This window comes from Pantherophis guttatus, chromosome 2 (assembly GCF_059756535.1).
Source record: "Pantherophis guttatus breed Tessera chromosome 2, ASM5975653v1, whole genome shotgun sequence".
In the NCBI taxonomy this organism is placed as follows: domain Eukaryota; kingdom Metazoa; phylum Chordata; class Lepidosauria; order Squamata; family Colubridae; genus Pantherophis; species Pantherophis guttatus.
The window spans coordinates 277,865,405-277,879,698 of NC_142064.1; the positions used below are offsets into that span (position 1 = coordinate 277,865,405).

Below are 14,294 nucleotides of genomic sequence, written 5' to 3' on the forward strand. Positions count from 1 at the left end.
TGGGACAATTGAACGTGGCTGCCTTAACACGCAGTGGTGGGTTCCTCCCGGTTCGGCCCGGTTCTCCCGAGCCGGTAGCAGTGACAATATGACATCACCGAACCGGTTCTGCCCCTCACACCCCGCGCCCCACTCTCACCCCCCGCATTATTCTTACCTTTAATTTGGCCCCACCCGCAGTCTATTGCTGCCTCCTGAGTTCCAGCTGATGGCTAGAGGGAAAAAACCTGTTTAAACTCTTGCCACAGGGCCACCCTACAGCTGATCAGTGTTAAAAGAAAACAAATGAGTAGACCAGTGCCTGCAAAAAATAAATGGGTAGATCGGTACAGCTCTGCAAGCAGTTAAAAGCCTGGTAGACCAGTACCTCTGCTAAATCCTAAATAATTGTCACATGACCATCAAGCCACGCCCACAAAATAAGCCACGCCCACAGAACCGGTAGTAAAAATATTTAGAACCCACCCGTTAACACGCCCCGCTGCATCTCAGGCATCAGACCTTGGCTGATCCAACATGGATCCTTTCCCGCCATTGGTCGGCCAGCGATCTTTTTCCCCCATCTCCCGCCCCAATGATTTTGTGTGTGCGTGCGTGCGTGTGTGTGTGTGAGAGAGAGCGCCCTTTTTTGTAAGTTTGCTTACTCTGCAACGCTCGCCATTCCCCACACTTTTTCTGTCTGTCTGTCTGTCTCTCTCTCTTTCACATCCACACACCCACCCACTCTGCTTTCTCGCTCCTTCCTTCCAGCAGCACCTGGACGGGAGTTGGTTAAAAAGAAGAGACGGGTGTGTGTGTGTGTGTGATGATAAATGTAATGATAAATGGAGAATTGACTGATTCTATTGAAATAGAAAAAGGTACTAGACAAGGATGCCCACTGTCCGCACTGTTGTTTATATTGACATTGGAAGTCTTAAATAGAAATATTAGGGAAGAAAAAGATATAAAAGGCATGAGAATTCAAAGAGAAGAATATAAACTGTAAGCATTTGCTGATGATCTGGTATTTATTATTGAAGAACCACTAACATCAATAAATGGAGCCTTGGTAGTACAGTGGTTTAATGCACCCTGTTATTAACACAGCTGCCTGCAATTTCTGCAGGTTCAAATCTTACCAGGCTCAAGGTTGACTCAGCCTTCCATCCTTTCTAAGGTAGGTTAAATGAGGACCCAGTTTGTGGGGGCAATAAGCTGACTTTGTATAAATATACAAAAGTATGAAGGCTATTGCTTAACGCACAGTAAGCCGCCCTGAGTCTCCGGAGAAGGGCGGCATATAAATCAAATTTAAAATAAAAATAAAAATAAATAAATAAATTGATAAGAGAACATTGGAGAATTCGGGAAAGTAGCTGGTTTGAAAATTAATAAAGATAAAATGAAGATTTTGACTAAAAATATGTTGATAAAGCAAAAAGATGAACTGATGGAGATATCCAAGATGCAAGTTACAAATCAGATTAAATATTTGGAGATATATTTGACAGCGAGATGCAGTACACTTAAAGAAAATAATTATAATAAACTTAAGCAACAAATAGGGACAGATTTGGCGAAATGGGGAAATTTGCAGCTTTCTTTGATTGGTAGGATATCCACTATTAAGATGAATATTTTGCCTAGACTTTTATATTTGTTCCAGACAATTCCAATTAAATTGGGGAAAGACTTTTTTGAAGACTTGAATAGAAAGGTGTTGAAATATATTTGGCAGGGAAAGAAGGCGAGGATAAAATTAAAGTTGCTACAAGATGCTAGAATGAGGGGAGGCTTTGGTTTACCTAATTGGGAACTTTACTATCAAGCAACAAGTTTGATGTGGATTAAAGAATGGAAAACTTTGTGAAATACTAGATTATTGAATTTAAAAGGGCATGATTTGTTGATGGGGTGGCATGCAGGAGTATTTTAGAAGACATCAGTTACGTGAAGCTTTGTTACTGAATTGGAAGAAGATTAAAAAGCAACATTATTTGAAAATTCCAGTCTGGGTATCTACAATAGAAGCATTTTCATATTCAGTAGTATTTAGAAGGGAACAAATTGTTAGATATAATGAATTAATGGATGAAAAGGGTGAACTTAAATTGAAGCAAGAATTAGAAGAACAAGGTCTTAAGATGGATTGGTTTTCTTATTGGCAAATACGTTCTAGAAGAACGTATGAAGAAGATCTTAAGAAAGTTTTTACAATGTTATGACTAACTTAGATAAGATGTTAATGGGTTCTGATCACTATGTAATTAAAAATTATATGGATATTTGCTAGAGGTAAAATTGGAAGAAGAACAAGTTAAAGAACCAATGATAGCATGGGGGAAAAATTTTGGTCATGGTATTGATTTAGAGAAATGGCAAAAATTGTGGGTGCAAAATTATAAAATGACAATTTCTACAGCATATAAGGAGAATTTGTATAAGATGTTTTACAGGTGGCATCTACCTCCGACGAGGATAGCCAGAATGTTCAAGAATAAATTGGAGAAATGTTGGAAGTGTCATCAAACTCCAGGATCATACTACCATATGTGGTGGACATATGTAGAAGCTAAGAGATATTGGACTAAGATACACATGTGGTTGGAAAAAATGATATAGAAACACATTGACTTTAAACCAGAGGTATTTTTATTAGGGATTTTACCAGAAACATATAACAGAGAATTGCAATATTTAATTGTGAATGTTCTAACAGCGGCTAGAATTGTATTTGCTGAAAATTGGAAAGGAGCGAAGTTACCTACTGAGGAAGAGGTTATTAAGAAAATGATGGAATGTGCTGAAATGAGTAAATTGACATTTGAAATTAGAGAACAGGAAGATAAACGATATTATCTGATATGGGATTTGTTTTAGCAATGGATAGACAATAAAACATGGAGATGAAATATGAAATATGAGATTGATGCAAAGATAAAATATGTGAAGTTCTTTCTTACGAGAAATAAGCATCTGTCACAAATTGGTACTTTGGAAATGGGATTAAGCACAAAAGAATGTTAACTGATCGACACACTGTCTGTAATTGTTTGGAATGACGAGGGTTTTATGTTTTGTTTTTGTTTTAAAATAAAAAAAAATATTTTAAAAAAAAAAGAAGAGACGGGGATTGAGAGACAGGGGGGAGCTCCTTTGTGTGTTTTTTCAGTTTGACCTCCCCCCCTTCCTTTCACCCAACTGGCAGCAGGACCAGGAATTTATGGTTTTATTCTGACGGGCAACATTGGGGTCTAGATTGCAAGAGATAGGGGTTCCTTTATAACTTGCCTAGATTCCCATCCAAGACGTCCCCAAACTCAGTTAGCAGCTTCTCGAGATGGTCTCCTTGGACAGGGTGGATGCCGGTCACCCCCAAGCCCAGGGGTCTGAACCATTCTACCCCCAGCAGGCAGGGTCGGTTGCTCTCCACGACGGTCAGCTGCAACGGTTCGCTGAACTCTTTAAATTTCACTTGGACGGATGCTCTTCCCAGAACAGGAATACGCTTTCCTTGGAAGTCGTTTAATATAATTCAAGCACTCAAGCACTCGTCATCTCTCGTCTCGACTATTGTAACGCTCTCTACATGGGGCTCCCCTTGGGGTACACCCGGAGGCTCCAACTGGTGCAGAATGCGGCTGTGCGGGGGATTATGGGAGCGACTGAGCGCTCCCATGTGACTCCTCTCCTGCGCGAGCTGCATTGGCTTCCGGTGGACTTCCGGGTGCGCTTCAAGGTGTTGGTGATCACCTTTAAAGCGCTCCATGGCTTAGGGCCAGGGTACTTACGGGACCGCCTTCTGCCACCAATAGCCTCCCACCGGCCAGTTCGCTCCCACAGAGAGGGCCTCCTTAGGGTGCCGTCGGCTAGACAATGCCGGCTGGCGACCCCCAGGAGGAGAGCCTTCTCTGTGGTGGCACCTACCCTCTGGAACAATCTACCCCCAGAGATACGAGTGATCGCCGACCTCCGGACTTTTCGTCGGGCCCTAAAAACTCATCTCTTTCAGTTAGCCGGTCTCTCTTGATTTTATGATTTTATGGTTGATTTTAAATTTTGATACGGATTTTAAATTGATAAATTTTAAACTATGGGCCAAATTTAATTATTTTAAATCTATTTTTAATCGTACCTTATGTATAAATGTTTTTATTTTGGCTGTTCACCGCCCTGAGTCCGAAAGGAGAAGGGCAGTATAGAAATTCGAATAATTAATAAATAAATAAATAAATAATTCTCTGCGCCTTTAGGTGTTTCTGCTCCATTTTCAGGATTAGTTCCTTAATGGTCTGCCAGGACACGATGGTGAAAAACGAACCAGTGTCCAATTCCATGTGACACGGGGATCCCTCAGTGTGGATGGTAACATGGAAGTTCTCCACATGCATTGGAATGCCCCACGGTTGTCTGGTGGGTTTCCCTCGTTTCTGGGTATTGGCCCTCTCTTCGCTTATTCCTCCGGAAACCCGATTGTGGGGCAAATGGCCGAGTTGGGGAAACTGGTTGCCTCTGGTGAAAGGAACTTGGCTGGGTTGCTCGGCAAGCCTCTGCTATATGTCCCTTCCGTTGGCATCGCCGGCATCACGCCCTTGTTACCTCTAGGTTGGACTACTGTAACACCCTCTACATGGGGCTGCCCTTGGGATGTGTCCGGAGGCTTCAACTAGTCCAAAATGCAGCCGCGCGGGTAGTTACAGGGGCGTCTAGATACTCCCGTGTAACACCTCTCCTGCGTGAGCTGCACTGGCTACCAGTGGCACTCCGGATACGTTTCAAGGTGCTGGTGCTCACCTATAAAGCCCTTCATGGCTTAGGCCTGGGGTACTTGCAGGACCATCTCTAACCGTTCCCCCATCGTCCTGTGCGCTCTCACAGAGTCGGCCTCCTCAGGGTGCCATCGGCCAAACAATGTCGGCTGACGACCCCCAGGGGGAGGGCATTCTCTGTGGGAGCCCCAACCCTCTGGAATGGATTGCTCACTGAGCTCAGGACAGCCCCCGACCTTCTTTCCTTCCGTCACAAGCTGAAGACGTGGCTCTTCCGCCAATTAAACTGATCCGTTTGGGGGTACACTGGTATAATTTTAAATCGTTTTTTAATTGGGTTACTGATTTTAATTTTGTATTGTATTGTGATTTGTATTGAAGTTGTCATTTTGTAAGCTGCCTTGAGTCCCTAGGGAGAAAGGCGGCATATAAATTGCAATAAATAAATAAATAAATAAATAAATAAATAAATAAATAAATAAATAAATAAATAAATATGGCGTCTTTAAACTTACATGCCAATCTGGGATGATTTCCCGTGCAACCGGCAGAATGGAAATGTTTATATCCCGCCTCCGAATGTCCTACCTTCCTTTCGGAATTTATGCAATGAATTTTGTCTTCCCCATTGGTGGTTTCTTCCGATTCTGTGTTATCTTGCTGTCCGGCGGCCGCTCCTTGCGGGAGACGGACACCGTTTATTTCCTGATGGACACTGCGGATTTATCAGAGGATTCGGCTCCCTGGGCTTTGTCTAGGGCGGCTTGAAACGTGATGCTCCCTTCCACCAGCAGTTGTTTTTTTAGGGACAGGTCCCTCAGACCCAAAACGAGCCTATCTCACATCATTTCTTCTAGATTGATAAATTCACATTCAGATGCGATTTCCCTCAGATTTGCAACAAAGTCATTGATGGTCTCACCCTCCTGTTGGCATCTGCGATAAAACTGGTGCCTGCTAACGAGTGGCGATGCCGAGGGTGCATAATGATCGTTTAATATGCTCTGAAGTGTTGTCCACGATAGGGTCTTTACATCGGTTGGTGCTGCTAAGGATCTAGCCATCCGGTAAATTCGCGGCCCACAATAACATAGAAAAAAATGCCCTTTTCCTTGAGTCCGACACATCTTGAAAATTATTCTCCTCCATAAAGATTTGAAATCGATCCATATTAGGAAGACCATTTTTCGGTATTAGGGTTGAAAGGAGCTGGTGGAGCATGTGTGGTCATCTTGGAATGGCCGATGCAGGCTGCTGTTTGCTAGGAAGATGGCCGCTGATGCCACGCAGATGGTCAGTCCTTCTTTGTCCTCTTCTAGGATCCCACCTGAGTGGATTGAGGGAAGAGGCAGGAAGAGTCTCGTGAGAAAACAGCTCTTTATTCTAAACCGGGATAAAACCAGGGGTGAAATGTAAAATTTGTTACTACCGGTTCTGTGGGCGTGGCTGGGGGGGGTTTAATGTGACTGGGTGGGCGTGGCCAATTTTTTTTTTCAACTTTTCAAAGCATTTTTTTCTAATGCTTTGAAAAGCCTCTGCCAATCAGGAAACTCAGCTGGGATCGTCAGAGACTTTTCAAAGCATTTTTTTAACCACCTCTTCGGCCAAGAGGCTGCAGAAAAAAAATGCTTTGAAAAGCCTCTGACTATCTCAGCTGAGCCGCGCGATCATCAGAGGCTTTTTTTTTTTACTTTTAAAAGCATTTTTTCGTCGGAAGAGGTTGTAGAAAAAATGCTTTTAATAGTTAAAAAAAAGCCTCTGATGATCCTGCGGCTCAGCTGGGCATGGGGAGGGGTGCAGGGATTTTTGCTATCGGTTCTCCGAACCACCCGCCACTATCGCTACTGGATTGGGTGATCCAGTCCGAACCGGGAGCATTTCACCCCTGGATAAAACGTGTGTGCTTCCTGGCAGCTCCCTCTTTTAAAGGGAGCTGTCCAGGCAGCTCAGCCAATGACAGTCCTCCGATTTCCTGCCTGGAAATTGGACCAGTGGGTGAGGCTTTACCCCAGGGGTCTCCAAACTTGGCAGCTTTAAGACTTGTAGACTTCAACTCCCAGAGTTCCTCAGCCAGCAAAGCTGGGAGTTGAAGTCCTCAAGTCTTAAAGTTGCCAAGTTTGGAGACCCCTGCTTGACCCCCCTTTTTCATATTTAACAGGCTTCTCTCTCTCTCTCTCTCTCTCTCCCTCTCTGTCTCAGTATCTCTCTCTCTTTCTCTTTGTCCTCATCCTCCCTTCTCAAAACTAGTGCTGGAAGATATGATTCACTCCTCTCCTAGAAACAAAGAAAAGAAACTAAAAAAATATTAAAAGAGCAGGGAAATTCCCCTAAAAGAAAATAAGCAGCCCCCACCTTTATCAATGGGCCACTAAGAATCTGAAGCCATCCTATTTTTCACAACAAAGGAAGGACAAAATTACAGGGGCCTGCCAAAGGGGTATGGGACACAGAAAAAAGGCAAACAGCCAAAAAGGAAAAGAAATCAAGCCAAACTAATTTGAATTTTAAACACATGAGAAAAGGAGATATTCACTAAAACACAGTAATAGCAAACTGAATAATATTTATTTACTTACTTATTTTTATTTTATTTTATTTTATTTTATTTTATTTTATTTTATTATTTTATTTTATTTTATTTTATTTTATTTTATTTTATTTATTTTATTTTATTTTATTTTATTTTATTTTATTTATTTTATTTTTTTATTTATTTATTTTATTATTTTATTTTATTTTATTTTATTTTATTTTATTTTATTTTATTTTATTTTATTTTATTTTATTTTATTTTATTTTATTTTATTTTATTTTATTTATTTTATTTTATTTTATTTTATTTATTTTATTTTATTTATTTTATTATTTTATTTTATTTTATTTTATTTTATTTTATATTTTATTTTATTTTATTTTATTTTATATTTTATTTTATATTTTATTTTATTTTATTTTATTTTATTTTATTTTATTATTTTATTATTTTTTTATTTTATTATTTTATTTTTTTTATTTTTTTTATTTTTTTTATTTTTTTTATTTTATTTTATTTTATTTTATTTTATTTTATTTTATTTTATTATTTTATTTTATGAGATTTATATGCCGCCCTATCTCCAGCTGGACTCAGGGCGGCTCACAACAGTAAAAAAAAACATCTAATGAAAAAGTTAAAAAGAAATTAAATCCAAATCTCATAATTTAACAGTTAAAAGTGCAATTAAGACTAACGTTAAAAATTAAATTAATTATAGGGAACGAACAACTACAAAGGGCTAGGAAAAACAGAGATTGGACTATAAAACAATTAGTTCTTTGCCAGATCCAGGACGGAAGAACCCAATCACAAAAAAAAAAGCATGATTTAACACCATAAAACAATCACACACGCACATCAAAGGCTTCACATGCTAAATCAAAAGAATTTCAAAAGACTTTAAAGGGTCACATAGAAAAATCAAAAGACCTTTTAGGATATAAAAAGGGGTTTTTCTTACAGTTCAAACAGGCTAGCCTCAGAATGCTGTGCTTGTATTTGTTTCTTGCCTGCCTTCCTATAAACAATAAACTAATTCTGCTCTCAAGCAGCTGACCTCCAATCCTTTCCAAGTAATCTCCCAGCCGGGAGTTTTGAATTCAAGAATGGAAAGCTCTGCCTTCCAACAATCCTTAAAGGGAAAGGCTCCTTTTTTCCTTCCAACACTTTTTTTTGCCGCCTCTCCTCTCCCTGCATTCTCCCTTTAAAGTTCCGCCATTTGAAGGAACTGGGAATCAGCAGCCGCGGTTTCATCCTTGCTGTTTCTCTTTGAAGATTTGGAAATAAAGAAATATCAGCCTATTTTGCAGCCATGCGTCCAAACCGGATCAGTTTGTTAGTAACCTTGTTGTGCTGTTTCAGATAGTGAATTAGTTACCTTAAGAATTAAGAGCTGTCTCCTTAAGAGATTGCATTGTGGGAGATGTAGAGAGAGATTGCATTATGGGAAATGTAATCCATGACATGTGACCCACGGCTGTGTCTGATTGGTCACTGAGGCGCTCTGCCTGGGTTGTAGTACAAAGCCTGGCCATTATGAATTGCCACCGGAGGAGAGAAGGGTCCTTTCTGAATAGGGGGACAGATCTACCATCATTTTACACTAGGAAATGGGAGAGATTATGGAATATAAGGATGAATCTCACTGTGACTCACATGATCGTAAATCTATGGTTTCTGAAGAATACCCAAATAAATGATCTGTATGAAAACCTGTTTGCTATAGTTTAACTATGTAGGCTGGTGACCCCCAGGGGGAGGGCCTTCTCTGTGGGGGCACCTACCCTCTGGAATCAGTTGCCCCCAGAGATAAGGAGAATCCAAGACCTCAGTGCCTTCCGCCGTGCCCTTAAAACCCACTTTTTCCAGCAAGCCGGGCTGGCTTAAGAAGAAATTTTTAAAAGTTTTAAATTGGTTTGTGATTTTTAATTTTTGGGCCAAATTTATATATATTTTAATGTTTTTTAATATTTGTATTTCATGTCCTTAATTCTGGCTGTACACTGCCCTGAGTCCTCAGGGAGAAGGGCGGTATATAAATTGGAAATAAAATAAAATAAATAAAATAAACTGCCTGTTCCCAGTGAAGCCAGATGCCTGGGGAACAGAACACTTGTCATTTTGCGTGCGTGTGTGTGTGTTGTTGGGGGGGGGCGCACAGAATGTTCCCTTTCATCTTCCCTCCTCCCTCAAAAATATAAAATGGGAAATGGTGACAAATGGAGTACCAAAAGTTCTTTAATCGAGGCTGAGGGAAGGGAGTCGTTTTAGGCAAGTCCTCCTTTTCTATTTTGTCAGTTTAGCTCCTGTGCAACAGACAACGCCATAGAGGTCCATAGAGGTTTAGCCGTGACCATCAAATGCGGAAAGAATGATAAATGGATTTAGCAACACAAAAGTACAAAAACAGCCATAAAATAATTAAAGCTGATTTGTTGAAATGAGAGGGGGGGGAATACTTAGTGCAGTTCATTAATAGACTTGAAAAAAATCAGAGCTTGTCAATCAGAAAGGTCGGGGGTTCCAATCCCTAGTACACGTCTCCTGCATGACCAGGGGGTTGGACTTGATGACCTCCAAGGTCCCAACTCTGTTACTAACCTTACTGGGAAAGGAACTTGAGAGGGGGGGGGAATGTAGGGGAGAGACCCAGGCAGGATATGCCTCCCCCCTCTCGCTTTCAGCTGCCTCCCCCCACCCCCAGGTGGCAACTCCTTCCAGAAACTCACTGCATTGGCCCCCGCGCAGCCCAAAGGACCAAGAGGAGCATCCAATGCAGCAGTATTGCCCTTTGATGGCGCTCATGTCCCTCCCTCTCTGTTAAATACCAGGCACTTTAGGCTCTCCTCCCCCTGGGAAATCGTCTGCCCCCCTCCCCTCCGAAGAAGAAAGAAAAACGATGACCTGAAGAAGGCAGGGAGGAAGCAGAGCTCTCCCAGTAGGGGGAGCGCCTGCCCTCCGCTGGGTCTTTCTCTCCCCCATTCCCCTTCCATCCCTCGCTCTTTTCCCTAAAGGAAATGTCTTCCTTCCTTCGCGCTTCACCCGGAGCCTTGTCTGACACTTTAGTAATCCCTTCCCATTTGTATTTCTGGCAGAGTAAAATGTGAAAGTAACAACAGAAGTTTTCGAATTACAGTGTTTCGGAAGATGGTCTGTCCGGGGAGCAGTCAGGGCTCCAACTCGATTGCAAATATAGGGTCTTAAATTCAATTTTTTTTACTACTGGTTCTGGGGGTGTGGCTTGGTGGGCGTGGCAGGGGAAGGATACTGCAAAATATCCATTCCCTCCCCACTCCGGGGGAAGGATACTACAAAATCTCCATTCCCTCCCCACTCCAGGGGAAGGATACTGCAAAATCCCCATTCCCACCCCACTCCTGGGGGAAGGATACTGCAAAATCTCCATTCCCACCCCACTCCTGGGGGAAGGATATTGCAAAATCTCCATTCTTACCCCCACTCCAGGGGTAGGATACTGCAAAATCTCCATTTCCACCCCTCTCCTGGGGAAGGATACTGCAAAATCTCCATTCCCTCCCCACTCCAGGGGAAGGATATTGCAAAATCTCCATTCCCACCCCCACTCCAGGGGTAGGATACTGCAAAATCCCCATTCCCACCCCACCCCACAATGCTTAACGCATTGTAAGCTGCCCTGTGTCTCCGGAGAAGGGCGGCATATAAATCAAATTAAAAAAAAACAAAACTCTGGGACCAGCCAGAGGTGATATTTGCTGGTTCTCTGAACTACTCAAAATTTCCACTACCAGTTCTCCAGAACCTGTCAGAATCTGCTGGATTTCACCCCTGGTCTTAAGTCACTTTTTCCCTTGCCGTTGTAACTCTGAACGGTCACTGAATTAACTGTTGTAAGCCGAGGACTACTTGCAAAATAAGACTGCAAACTCTTCCACAAACAACCCCTCCTTTTCTTTGCCCCTCCTGTCTGTCCCCCAACTTTCCTGCTGCAACCTCTTTCCCAGTTGCCCTCTGTTCTCAACCCCCCCCCTTACATATGTAAATTAGACCACTTTAATAATGTATCCCTCAAACCTGGCTGGGTTTTCCCTGCCCAAATAGCCTTTCACTCTCTTTAAACGCTATTTTCTCAGGAATACAAATAGAATTCTTTATTGGCCAAGTGTGATTGGACACACAAGGAATTTGTCTTTGGGGCATACGCTCAGTGTACATAAAAAGACAAGATACACTCATCAAGAATCACAAGGCACAACTTGTTTCCCCTACCAGTTCTGTGGGCATGGCTTGTTGGGGGGGAGGTCATATGACTGGGTGGGCGTGGCCAACTCACCATCACTCACATCCAGGGGCTCCTCACTGGCCCCTCCCCTCCCCTCCCCTCCCAGCCACTCCTTGCAGCGAATGGCAGGAGAATGGGGAGGGGAATATTTCTGCCTACTATTCTTCCCTCAGTCCGTGCTGAGATTGAGGAATGGATGACAGACAGGAAAATCCCCTTCCCCATTTTCCTGCCTTTCACAAAAACGACTCCATTTTCCTGAGCGCTGCTCCCACTATCCATAGCTGGGTTTAGTCCCTCATTGCTTGGCAACAACTGAGTGAGATTTGCATATCCTTTCCGTGGCTTAGTCACGCCTCCCATCCCATGATCCCCAGTCGTCACTCAGTTGCTGGCAAGAACTGTTTGAGAAATTTTAGCTCAGAGGAATTTCTTCCCCAACCTTTCCTTTCCTTCCTTTCCTGGCTAAGGTTCGTTTAGGCTTTTTATTTATTTTTGATTATTACCTCCCGGTTGGTTTGCTTCCCTCGTTCTGCATCCGAAGCGGAAAAAGATCAACTCTTTCAAGGGGGAGCGTATCTGGGGCTCCACAACAGCCAGGATAAAAAACTTTACTGCTCGGCCCCCGAACTGGAGGACCTTTTAGCACTCCCCTCAGTGGACCAGCCGGTGGCCGCCTTGGCCTCCACCTCGGTGATCTCCACCGACGCCCTGGACGGGCTCAGATCTGAGGACAAGAGAGCAGAACTGACCTTTCGGAAATCACACCAGGCAGTGGCATGGGCTATCAGAACAGCAACGGCCACGTCATTCTTCAACCGAGCAACACTTATCTGGCTAAGGCAGCTTCAAGAGAGGCTGCCTCCCGAGGAGACTAGGCTGCATCAGGACATAAACAAAATTGTGGCAGCCACAGAATATTCAGCGGATGCCTCCCTGAATTCGGTCAAATTCGCTTCTAGGGCCCTGGCTTCCACTGTCACAGCCAGAAGGCTGTTTTGGCTTCGCCATTGGAAAGCAGACCTCAAAGCAAAATGGAAGCTGGCAGCGGCCCCATACCAGGCCCCATCCTTATTTGGTGCAGCGCTAGATCCTGTCCTTATTGAGGACAAGGACAAGAGGAAGGTGTTGCCGTCATCGTCTCGTCGTGCAGAACGCCGCTACACCCCGTATCCTCAGAGGCAGCCCTTTCGGAACAGCGGAGGACCAGGCGGGTCCTCATCTCAGAGATCCATGTTCCAGGGAGGAGGCAGCTATCACGACAGACGACAGTTCCAGGACCGCAGCAGGAACCAACAACCTTCCAAACGCCCAGCCTGTGGATCTGGGTTCAAGCCCTTCAGGAGGGGCAAGTGACTCCCAGGCGCGGGGCCCCATAGGTGGGAGACTGCTCCAGTTCCACCGGCAGTGGGCCCGCTCATCATCGGACTTGTGGGTGCAACGCACTATCTCGCGAGGGCTCACTATCGAATTCATGGGGGCCCCGCCCAGACGATTTCTACGCTGCAAGGTCCCGGCATCCCTGGACCTCAACCTGCTCATGAACGCAGAGATCACACATCTTCTGGACATCAGAGCCATAGAGAGGGTGCCTCCAGCCCAACACCGGGACGGGTTTTACTCCACACTCTTCCTGGTCCCAAAGTCTTCCGGGGGCTGGAGGGGCATACTGAATTTGAAACATCTGAACCTGTCAGTCCAAGTTCAAAATGCACTCTCTCAGATCAATCCTGACAGGCGTGAGGAGGGGAGACTTCCTGCAGTCAGTGGATCTGAGGGAAGCTTATCTGCACGTCCCAGTTCACCCCGACCACCGACGATTCCTAAGGTTCGAGTTTGCGGGCCAACACTTCCAGTATCGAGCGATGCCATTCGGACTCTCATCAGCTCCCCGCACCTTTACCAAGCTGGTGGCGGTGGTGGCTGCAACACTCAGGACCATACCAGTACGAGTGCTCTGTTACCTCGACGACATCTTGGTCCTTTCATCTTCGCTGACCCAAGCAGCCAGGGATATGGAGGCAGTCATAAAGGCCTTCCTGGACCACGGATTCACCATCAACTTCGAGAAGAGCCAGATGGTCCCATCCACCCGACTACTCCATCTGGGAGCCGTGATAGATTCAACCAAGGGCCAGGTGTTTCTAGCCCCGGACAGAGCACGGAGCATCGTCGAAGTGGTTCAGCAGGTCCTGTCCTCGCAGAAGGTTCCCCTGCTCCTCCTTTCAAGCCTACTCGGGAAAATGGTGTCCTGCTTCAATATCATTCCGTGGGCACGCAGACACTCCCGCCCCCTCCAGTGGTTCCTGCTCCCCTTCCAAAGAGCAGGCAACTCGGACTCAGTCCTTGAGGTGCATCTGCCCCCGCAGGTCCGGCACTCCCTCAACTGGTGGACATCCCCGGCTCTCACCAAGGGCTGCGACTTCCTGGAGCCGGACAGGCTGGTCCTAACTACAGATGCCAGCCTTCAGGGTTGGGGAGCTCATCTTCTCACCCTAGTGGCACAAGGTCAATGGTCGAAGAGCGAGCGCCGCTGCAGTATCAACCTACTGGAACTGCGGGCAATCAGGCTAGCTCTAATGCAATTCCGCTCGACGGTGGAGGACCGGCACATCCTAGTCCTCACCGACAACATATCGGCCAAGGCCCACGTGAACAGGGAGGGGGGCACAAGGTCACGGGAGCTGATGTTCGAATCAGAAGCCCTATTCAGTTGGGCGGAGAGGCATCTTCGCTCCATAAAGGC

General features: G+C 44.5%; 1 long non-coding RNA gene across 1 annotated transcript; it reads right to left on the minus strand.

The window, feature by feature from the left end:
* Positions 1-2,611: 2,611 nt before the first annotated feature.
* LOC132712344 (uncharacterized) lies at positions 2,612-8,372 on the minus strand. The gene is made up of 3 exons (XR_015731809.1): positions 8,249-8,372; positions 5,267-6,078; positions 2,612-5,160 (listed from the first exon to the last, which is right to left on the minus strand). It is a non-coding gene; the product is annotated as an uncharacterized LOC132712344 (long non-coding RNA).
* Between the last annotated feature and the right edge of the window lie 5,922 nt (positions 8,373-14,294).